We start from the raw sequence: 10,032 nt of genomic DNA on the forward strand, positions 1-10,032 counted from the left end.
AGTCAAATCTTGAACTGTTTAAATTTTTCAGTAGATGAATTGATACATGATCGAATGAAAAGTTACATTATAAAACTAGTAATTATACAAATGTTTAGAATATATGCATAAAAAAGGGTTTTTCTTAAAAAAAATTTAGACCTTATATCGACTCATACGGTACTTGGCCCAATCACCTTAATCGATAACAAATCTCAGGAGCCGCTTCTGGATAATCAGGAGATCGAGTTAATTCGCACGCAAATTCTAGAAGAACGCGTTCGAGACGTATGAAGAGACGAGCGTTCGTGCGAGCGTATTCTTCTAATTCCGCGAAGGCTGGTTGCGACGTTTCCGGGCACAATGCCTTGCCGAGGCACAAAGCTCGGTTCTGAACGCGATCAAGTGACCCGAGTCGATCTATTTGAGGGACTTCGCACCTCACTGAATAACCCTCGCCCGTAGAGATCCACGTATATACGGCGCCGAATTGAATCCCGTTCCGCGAAACGTTCCGGAGACGCTTTCATGCGATGAAGACCGTTTCTTCCGTTGTTCGGTCAAACGCCCGCGTTGCGTCCGCGGAATAAATTATTAAACTTATAATTATATTAATTACTGTAGTATAATTAGATTTAATATTAATCAAGAAACACGGTAGTGTTTCTCTCACGCCAACTGTATGTGCGACGCAAGGCACAGGCGCTATACTTAGCGCCCAATTATAGTTGATTTATCACAGGCAAGATTTATCGTTTAGCTATAATGGCTGAAACGATGCGTTTCTGAGTGACTTTAATCGATTTATTGGTTTCATATTATATAACAAATTCGTTTTTACTTTTGCTCTATAGTCTTCTATGTTGAGATATTCCAGCTCAAAATCTATAATTGCCAAATTTTACAATTAAGAAATGGAAAAATTTCTAGCTGACATTTTTTCCGTTAGAAGACGCCACGAGACGGGACAGCCCGTTGACGTAGCACTGTAGCAGCGCCGCTGCACGAAGCTCGATCTGACATTCGACATCTGACATGCTCGCGAGAGAGTTGATTACGTTTACTGCTTATTTTACTACTTATTGTTAGTCTGAATAAAAATACCAGTACCTTTTATATCAGACTTATATTATATTATAATATACATACATCCCAAAGTACTAAAAACAAGCAAATTTATTTTATAATTATAAAGAAATTATAATTTGATTGTAATTATGTAATTTGCTAAAAAATGTATGCAATAGATATAAAAATTTATCACTTACCGACCCTGACGCGCAACAGCGGAATTATATCTGCCACGTAGCTACGTTGATTCTGTAACAAACAAATATACAATTTATATTAAAACAGTGTTCAACAAATCTAATATCTTAAAACATAATTCTCATGCGCATTAAATGTTTTATTCATTATTTAATTAGGTATTTATTTAAATAATTATATATTTTCGGAAAATGATTTTTACAAGAATCGATTTTTATAAAATACTTTTCTTCTAACTTACTATTATTTCTAAATCATGGTAAAACAAATGGGCTCAAGAACAAACAAAAAAGTTACTTTTACACAAAATAAATAATATTTACCGCAAAGTTGTTCCGCTGGCGCCCGATGCCTCTCCTAGGCCCCCACCTTCTTCCAGGCTGCTCGGGATGTCCAGTGTCCCCTCGATGCGAAGATACTCCTTCCCGCGTGGATATTTTCTGTAACATATAAATAATCAAATCGATTAAATAATTGTTACGCACATCAAACATCTTATTCGTTATTTAATTTAATTTTTTTTTAAATTACTATCTCGAAAAAGTTCTTTACGTTAGAATAAACTTCAATCAAACTTTTGTTAGACAATTTTTGTTAGACAATAGAAATAGATTTTACGCAAATTATGATACTAGTGGATGACAAATCAGTTTGCGTGTAATTATAATTACAAATGCATTAACGATTTGTCATCTAATTTTCATACTATATTTACACAGATAACATTAATTTTCGATCAATTAATTTTTTCCTTAGACTTTGTACATAGCAAATAGATGTTAAATAATGTGTATTATAATCATCAATTGATATTGTGACAAGTTAGTTAATAATAACAAATTAATTATTACATAATTATACTACTTAAGCCTGAGTATATTATATGCATATCACATAAAAACTTTTTTTTATGTTCTGCTCTTCTAATATCTTTTAAATTATAATTAAGTCTAATATTTATTAAATTATAAATGTCATATAATTTGACAGTTTATTAAAAATAAATTATTAATATGCAACATTAAGAATTATTTCCTATTCCTGTTTTATACAGAGACTGATGCATTTTTATTTCACACAGATATGTACAATACATAAATATCATCTTCTTATTTGGTCTTCCAGTCCATTGAGATATGAAAACCATGAAAATATTTAAAAACTGTATGTTCTAAAAGCATCAATAAACTTACTTATTTTAGTTTTATTTTATCTCTTTCTCTTTTTTCCTCATTTTTCGTTGTTTATTAATACTTTAAACTTTATTTGATGATGTATTTTAATATTCTAAAATTATTTTATCATATTCTCATGGTGTTCTTATTAGAGTTCCTGAAAATCTTAATGTGCGCCAAAAAAGCTTGGCAATAAGTATAGCGATAACGTCTTTATTAAACTTTAAACATAATTTTTCTCTCACGAAAACCATTCCATCATTGCCATTATTTTTTACCGACCTTGCTTTATTTATTAGTTCCTGTTTTTTTCTTATATTTGTTGTGTGAACTTCGAGCAATTCATGTACATATCTCGAAATTAAATAATCTTATATTTGCTAAAAATCTTATAATCCTATCTGTGCATACAAAGCTTGATAAGAAATGTAAAAAATATCTTTAATAAGTTTTAAACAATTTCTCTTTTTCAAAAATAACTATCGTTTTGTTATCACTTATATTTTAACATGTTCTGGTTGTAAAATATTTTAATGCATTCAGGGAATAAATGCATTCAGATATCAAGAAGTTTGTGAATATTTGACTACTGTATCTATTATCGTTGCGAATTAAAATTTTTATATATTAATAGTTGCTAAGAAAAAATATTGTTTATTATTTTCGGTTTTTCTTATATTATATTTACATTTATATCTTATTTATGTATCATATAATTTTTATAAATTCATTACCTTCAGATTAAGATAGGATATAATTGAATGCACTTACCAGTGCGATGCTCAGTAATAGAGTTGTATGATTGCAACAGGTGAACAAAATAGGTGATTGCAACACTGATCTGTAAAATATAAATATATTTGAATAAATATTCACATTAATATTTCAAATTTCCATATTTAAAAAAGTAATATTATTACACGCATTTAACTTTTTATTCTTAATCTCTTTCACTCTTTTCATAAATTCTTAATCTTTCGTATCTTTAGCCTTTTAATTAAATATTTAATTAAAAAATTACGTAACTCTCTACACGAAATCTTTTCATATAAAAACTTTAAAATTTTTGATGAATAGAATCTCTAATTTTTACGTATTTATAATTTAAATAGTTATAATTTTTTAAACGTTGTAAGATATTACGAGTATGTTGAATTTTATAAATACTTTATTAAAATATTTTAAGCCTTTCAAATGTAAAAAATATATAAAATTTTATATGTTATTATATATACGTAATATTACTGTATGTAACCGATGCGTGGAATACTCATTGCAATCGCGTGGTTCTTACGGGGAAAACCGTTTAATAAGTCCACAAGTAAATAATAAAATAAATAACAAATTGCTCACCTCGTGGTTGCTTCGCCGACGCCTCCCTGAGTTTCCTCCTCCTCCCTCGTTCCTCCGCGACCGCTCCTTCACGGCGCTCACCCAACACTCGCTAGAACACAATTAACTATTATATACGATTACATGATTAACTGTATACGGCACTCTCGACAGTCTCGACGCCAATCATTCACAGGACTCAAACTGTATTACGTTCGGCGTACGAGTCAAAGTTAAGAATAAACGTTCGCGGAATGCGATACCCGGAAAATACAAACGTCGCTCTCTCGACTGGCTCGCGCGACAGATCTCGAGCAAACGCATTTCGCGAAATATTCATTTTGAGAAGCCAACGATGTACCGAGCGTCGAATCTACGTCGCGCAAGTGTCAGATATTAAGACACGACTGAATACAAGTAGCTCATAACGATTGCCCTTACCGATTAAACATGCTGCGACGAATAGATCTGTCCTGTATCCATTCCGTTCGCAACGGCGCGGCGAGAGATTCGAGAGTGACGCGGGGCCGGCGGGGGCGGGTGACGCCGCCGTGCGCCATCTTTACCGTAATGCCTCGCGATAGATCTCAATCAATTAAACGCATCTCGCGAGATACTCGTTTTAAGCGATGTATGTACCAAGCGTCAAATCTACGTCGCGCGAGTGTCAAATATCAAGACACGACATGAATACGTAGCTCATAGCGATTACGCTTACCGATTAAACATGCCGCGACGAATGGATCAGTCTTGTATCCGCGACGCCGCGACGTTCCGTTCACGACGGCGAGAAATTCGAGAGTGACGCGGGGCCGGCGGGGCGGGTGACGCCGCCGTGCGTCATCTTTACCGTGACGCCGCGCGACAGATTTCGAGCGAACGCATTTCGTGAAATACTCGTTTTAAGAAGACAGCGATGTACCGAGCGTCGAATCCACGTCGCGCGAGTGTCAAATATATCAAGACACGATTGACTGTATCCGCGACGGCGACGTTCCGTTCGCGACGGCGCGGCGGCGCGGCGGGCGCGCGGCGAGAGATTCGAGAGTGACTCCGCGCGCCAAGTTCAGATGACGTCACGCGACACGACGCGAGTCAAATTGGAGCCTGAATCAAAACTCGATTAACTGTTCGAAAATTCAAAATAATAATTTATAATTCCCATCACCATCATCTCCCACACACACACACACACACACACATTTCTTATATCACTTCAATTTCTTTAAAGTTTAAACAATTAAATTGCTCTGAAAAATTGTTTCGAGAAACGTATAGCTATATCGATTTTGATTCCTTAATCAATAGTTGGATCAAACAAAGTTTTTGATTTATTATATATAGAAATATAAAATTCTGTTGTAGAGTTCTATTTATGAATTATAAATTTCTATCCGTTCTATTTACATTTTATAAAACTAGAACATCACAAGCGCGCGCTGCGCGCGCGCCATTTAGCTTTTTTACTATATATGTAATATATATATATATATATACAATTCTACAAATTGTATATAATATAATTCATATACAGTCTACAATTACGCATACGAGAATCTTGCGTTACGCGGCACGTACGCAGCAAAAAATCGTATGTACGTATCGGTCCATACGTTAAAATTTTCTTGTGTTACCAAAATTTAATTATTACTTCAATGTAAAATACACATACAACAGATATGTTATTATTTTCTTAACATTTTCATGTGTTACATTTATGTCAACGTGATAATTTAACATTTTATGTGTGTCATGTAGAAATTAAATATTATTTTTTACAAAATTAACACGTCTTAAGGTCGGTTGTTCCAACCTATTGGTAAACTAACTAATAGTTAAATCATATACTTATCTTTGTTTAATTTGAAGGAAAAACAAAGACACATATATGATTTACCTATTAGTTAGTTTACCAACAGGTTGGAACAACCGGCCCTTAAAGTTATTTTAACATAAACAAAAGTTAAAGTAAAGCTTTAAATAATCGTAAACTTTGACATACAAAATAATTAAATTTACTAAAATTAAATAAATATTTCTATTACACATAATTCTAGTTAAAATAATTAATATTATGTAAGGCGTAAGACGCTACGGCAATGCCTGATGTGTAATACGTGTGCTGGTTCTAATTCGTCGCAGTGTATTATAAAGCCCGTATTAGATTAGTGGCTCGCAGCCGCGAGATGCCGCGACTGCGATTGCGGTTGCGTCTCTTGACCATTGAGAAAGAAACTGCTGGAAAATCGGACATTTCTCATTGGTCGGGAGACGTAGTCGCGATCACAGTTTCGGCCGCGAGCCGCTAAGCGACAGAAGATGCTTCATGACAAGAGAAAGACGCTTTCGGACTATAGATTAATAATAAATGAATATCTGTATTAAATCTTCACCTTACTAAATACATGAGTCTACCATATACTAAAAATATGAATACTGAAAATATTAGCCAGGCCCCATACACAAGGTAGAACGTTCCATTCACTTGGCGTGTATAAGAATTTATATATCTACTAAATCTTCACCTTACTAAATAAATAAATCTACAATATACTAAAAATAGATACGGAAAAGATTAGCAAGACCCCTACGGAAGGTAGGGCGTTGCCCCTCTCTCCACAACCACTTTTTCTGCCAACGCCTGTTTCACGACAGTTTTCTACCAGATTAAGTCTTGTTTTCGTAATAGATGTTGCTTTTGCAATAGAAAAGTGTTATATCAAAGTTGGGGGGGGCTCCGCCCCCCCGAACCTCCCTGGCCAGGGGCTTCGCCCCCTGGACCCCCTTTCGGGAGACTCCGCCCCTTTAACCCCACCGAGGGACTTCGCCCCCTTGGACCCCCCCCCCTAGGCGCTTTGCCCTCTAATCCCCATTAATTTAGGTCCTCTGTCGCGCAATGATGTTTCAAATTTGCACACTTCTTGCATGCGCATGTGATTACAGAGAAATCAGTATAAGGTAGGACCTATTAACCTACACCACTCAAATTTCATCAAAATTCAACCACTAGATTGTCTATAAATTAAAACAAAAATTTTGAATTTTTGACGCCAATTTCTCCGTTCCTATTTGTTTCCGTATTATTACAAAATCCTTTATAGTATGAACGTGTCCTCTAATGGTCAACAATTGCTGCAAGTTTCATCAAATTCGAAGATAGAGGCTATTCGGAAGTTGAGTCAATCGCTATATATTATATGTTACAAGATTTTCTACTATTTGACAATTTTGATTTTCTAATATAGGGGATAAAGGATGATACTGGTGTTTCAATATCTCCGTGGCAAAACGAAGCTGTCACGAGACCCATATCATACGATTATGATGCGACAAAAAGATATATTGGTATGTAATATTTAAATCGATAAATAAGATATTGTTAAGGAAGATACGCTTTTGCTGAGAAGAGAGTAAATATAATAATATTTTCTATTTAAAGATATCGAGTTTCATGAAGCTGTATATCCAATCAGAGTCTGTATTTACGAAATATTTAATCCTGGAAGCGTAATTCAAATTTCGGCTCAAGATTCCAATAATCACTGGATTCAGTTGTGGGGTGAATCGTCTCAGATTGTACCCCCGAAATCAAGATTATTTTCTCCACCGTTGTCGCATCCGTGCAACTTCAAAACCAAAATGCTCAGACTAGTGTTTAAGGGCAGTTCAGATAAAACTTATACAGAACTGGATGCTGTGATGCTTATCGGTACATCAGATTTGATCCTTCCTAAAAATCCTAACGAGAGTTTAAGTAATCTGTTGAAAAGAATTAACGGCATGTACTCTTCACACCACGACGATGTTCATAATTTAACAGCAGATTCAAAAAGTGCACACTTGGATATAGTTCATCTGCAACGAAATTTTCCTGAATATTGTGTTATTTATAAAAGGTATTATTATTATTGACATTAAATAATATTTTAATCCATTTTTTCTGAATAATAAAAATTAATTTAAAAATTAAGGGGATGCTGGAGTGACGGCCGAACTTTCTCGATGTCGATAATTGTCAACATTTTTAATTTTGTTTTTCCTGTATCTGTCTTTGTCTAATGAAATGACATCTGTCCTTGTTCGATACCTGTGCCATCTCTACTTACTAACCTGCGTGTATATTTTTGTGGAAAATATACACGATTTCTTCGAAGCCCAGATTTTTTTTTCAGGCTTTCAATCTCAATTTCAACGGTACGTTATTGTTTGTGCACGTATTCTGAAGAGTGGAAACATTTCATTTTGTACATATAACCTATACAACTGTTTATATTAGAAAATATGGTTATAAGGACAGCATTTTTTTTTCAATTATCACTAATTTTTTAAATTCCCACTCTTCATTAGTACCTAATACCTTACTGCTGTAAAAGGATTTTACGATCTATAAAGCCGTTTCAAAGAACGAGCCCTGACTGTTTTTGTCAGTAATTGTCCCCTGTCCAGGATCCCCTTAATTTGTTCCGATAATATTTGCAGCGACATAAGAAGGATTTCTTATAAGAATAATTTGAAGCACAAAAAGGTATCTCAGGAGGTAATCCCTGGTTATGAGCAACCTCTTGATCAGAGATATCCACGTCGTATTTTATTGAAAAGTAATTCGAATTGTGCCAAGAGTATGAAACTCTCATTGTATGAATCCAAGGAGCTATCACGTTGCAGTTTATCTGCGCTTTCTGTAAAGTATTCTAAGAAGTCTATTTCTCATCACAATATTTATTACAATGACATTTCGTACTTTGAGTATTAAAGTATTTATTTTGTATTATATTAATTATATTTTATCTTTACAGAATGAAATACTACTAAAAATATTTAAATACTTAGATGTGGTAACATTATGCCGCATGAATAAAGTAAATAATAGGCGCTTTGATATTTTAACACGGGATCCTCTACTCTATACACGTTTGAACATGCGATATATTAGCTCTGACAAATATATGTGCGATATATTTTGTTATTTTACACCTAGATGTAAATATTTGCAACAATTAGATCTTACAGGATGCAATTTTGATGTTAATGATTTCGTAAACTTTCTTGATAATTGCGGCAGGCGTTTAACGCATTTAAGAATAAGTGACTGCAACGATGGAGAATGTTTAAATCCTGTCCTACTTAAAACTTCAGAGACATGCAAAAATTTGAAAGGTATATGCATATAGTAAACGCATATGTATATAATTGTCAAGATTATTGGTAAATTGTATAACAATTTCTAATACAAATTTTTCTTAGAATTAGATCTAACTTATTCTTACATAGACGACGAAGGATTTTCGTATCTCGAGGAGCTAAATAATTTGGAACATTTAAACGTTTCTTATACTAGTATAAGAACTGAACGTCTTTGCAAAATACTGCAAAATAATCAACGGATGCGTCAATTATCGGCTACCGGCTACCGACAGAATATGAACGATGCAGTTCTAATAGAGTTGGGAAATTCGTGTCGTGACTTGGAAGTATTAGATTCATTACTGTACGCACGTCATCTTACATCTGAGGGTATTAATGCTCTCGCTAACTGTAAGAATTTAAAAAAAGTGCAACTTAATCTGTAAGTGTGTGTGCTAAATTTTCTTTTAAAACACACATTATTGTATTCTTGATTGAAATTTGTTTGCTTCTTTTGCGAGCATCTTGAAAAAGTTACATGAATTTTTTCTTTGCAATTAAAGTACTGTACTAATTACATTATTTTTGTTACAGATACGGATTATATCCAGAGGATGATGAGAGCTTATTCAAATTACTTTCCTCTTATCAAAATTTGCAAGAAGTTCTTTTGTGCAAAGCTGTTCTCACTGATCACCGGTTGGAATTACTAGCGCAGTGCAAAAACTTAGAAGAATTACGTCTTGTTGACGCGAAACTTGACATACCTGATAATTGTTCCGTTATTTTGAAACAATGTCCTAAACTGCAGACGATTTCTTTCATAATCTGTAATGAATCTGTAATTAATCAATTGGTTAATCAATGGAAGGAAAGATATCCGCACGTGTCCGTCTATACACTCTACCGATAATTGAAATAGTTTTTGTTTGATAGTTTAGGACAAATCAATTTACTTTTTATATGTTTACTTACAAATTTACTTTGTAAAAATTATCTGATAAATTGGGTTTAAAATACGTTAATGTTTAATAAAAACGAAATATTCACATTTATTTACAGTTTTGTTATTTTCGAACCGTTTCGAACCGTTAATATTATTAAATTGAAATTTTAACTGAAGGTAGAGTATGAATGTAGCTTTTTTACAGTT

At 33.8% G+C, this 10,032-nt stretch overlaps 1 long non-coding RNA gene across 1 annotated transcript; it reads left to right on the plus strand.

Moving 5' to 3' along the window:
- The first annotated feature begins 7,463 nt into the window (after window positions 1-7,463).
- LOC139770360 (uncharacterized) lies at window positions 7,464-8,366 on the plus strand. The gene is made up of 3 exons (XR_011717727.1): window positions 7,464-7,651; window positions 7,727-7,949; window positions 8,235-8,366. It is a non-coding gene; the product is annotated as an uncharacterized lncRNA (long non-coding RNA).
- The last annotated feature ends 1,666 nt before the right edge of the window (window positions 8,367-10,032 follow it).

Source organism: Temnothorax nylanderi, unplaced genomic scaffold (assembly GCF_030848795.1).
Source record: "Temnothorax nylanderi isolate EJ_2023f unplaced genomic scaffold, tnyl_v1.0 TNYL_tig0029_pilon, whole genome shotgun sequence".
In the NCBI taxonomy this organism is placed as follows: Eukaryota; Metazoa; Arthropoda; class Insecta; order Hymenoptera; family Formicidae; genus Temnothorax; species Temnothorax nylanderi.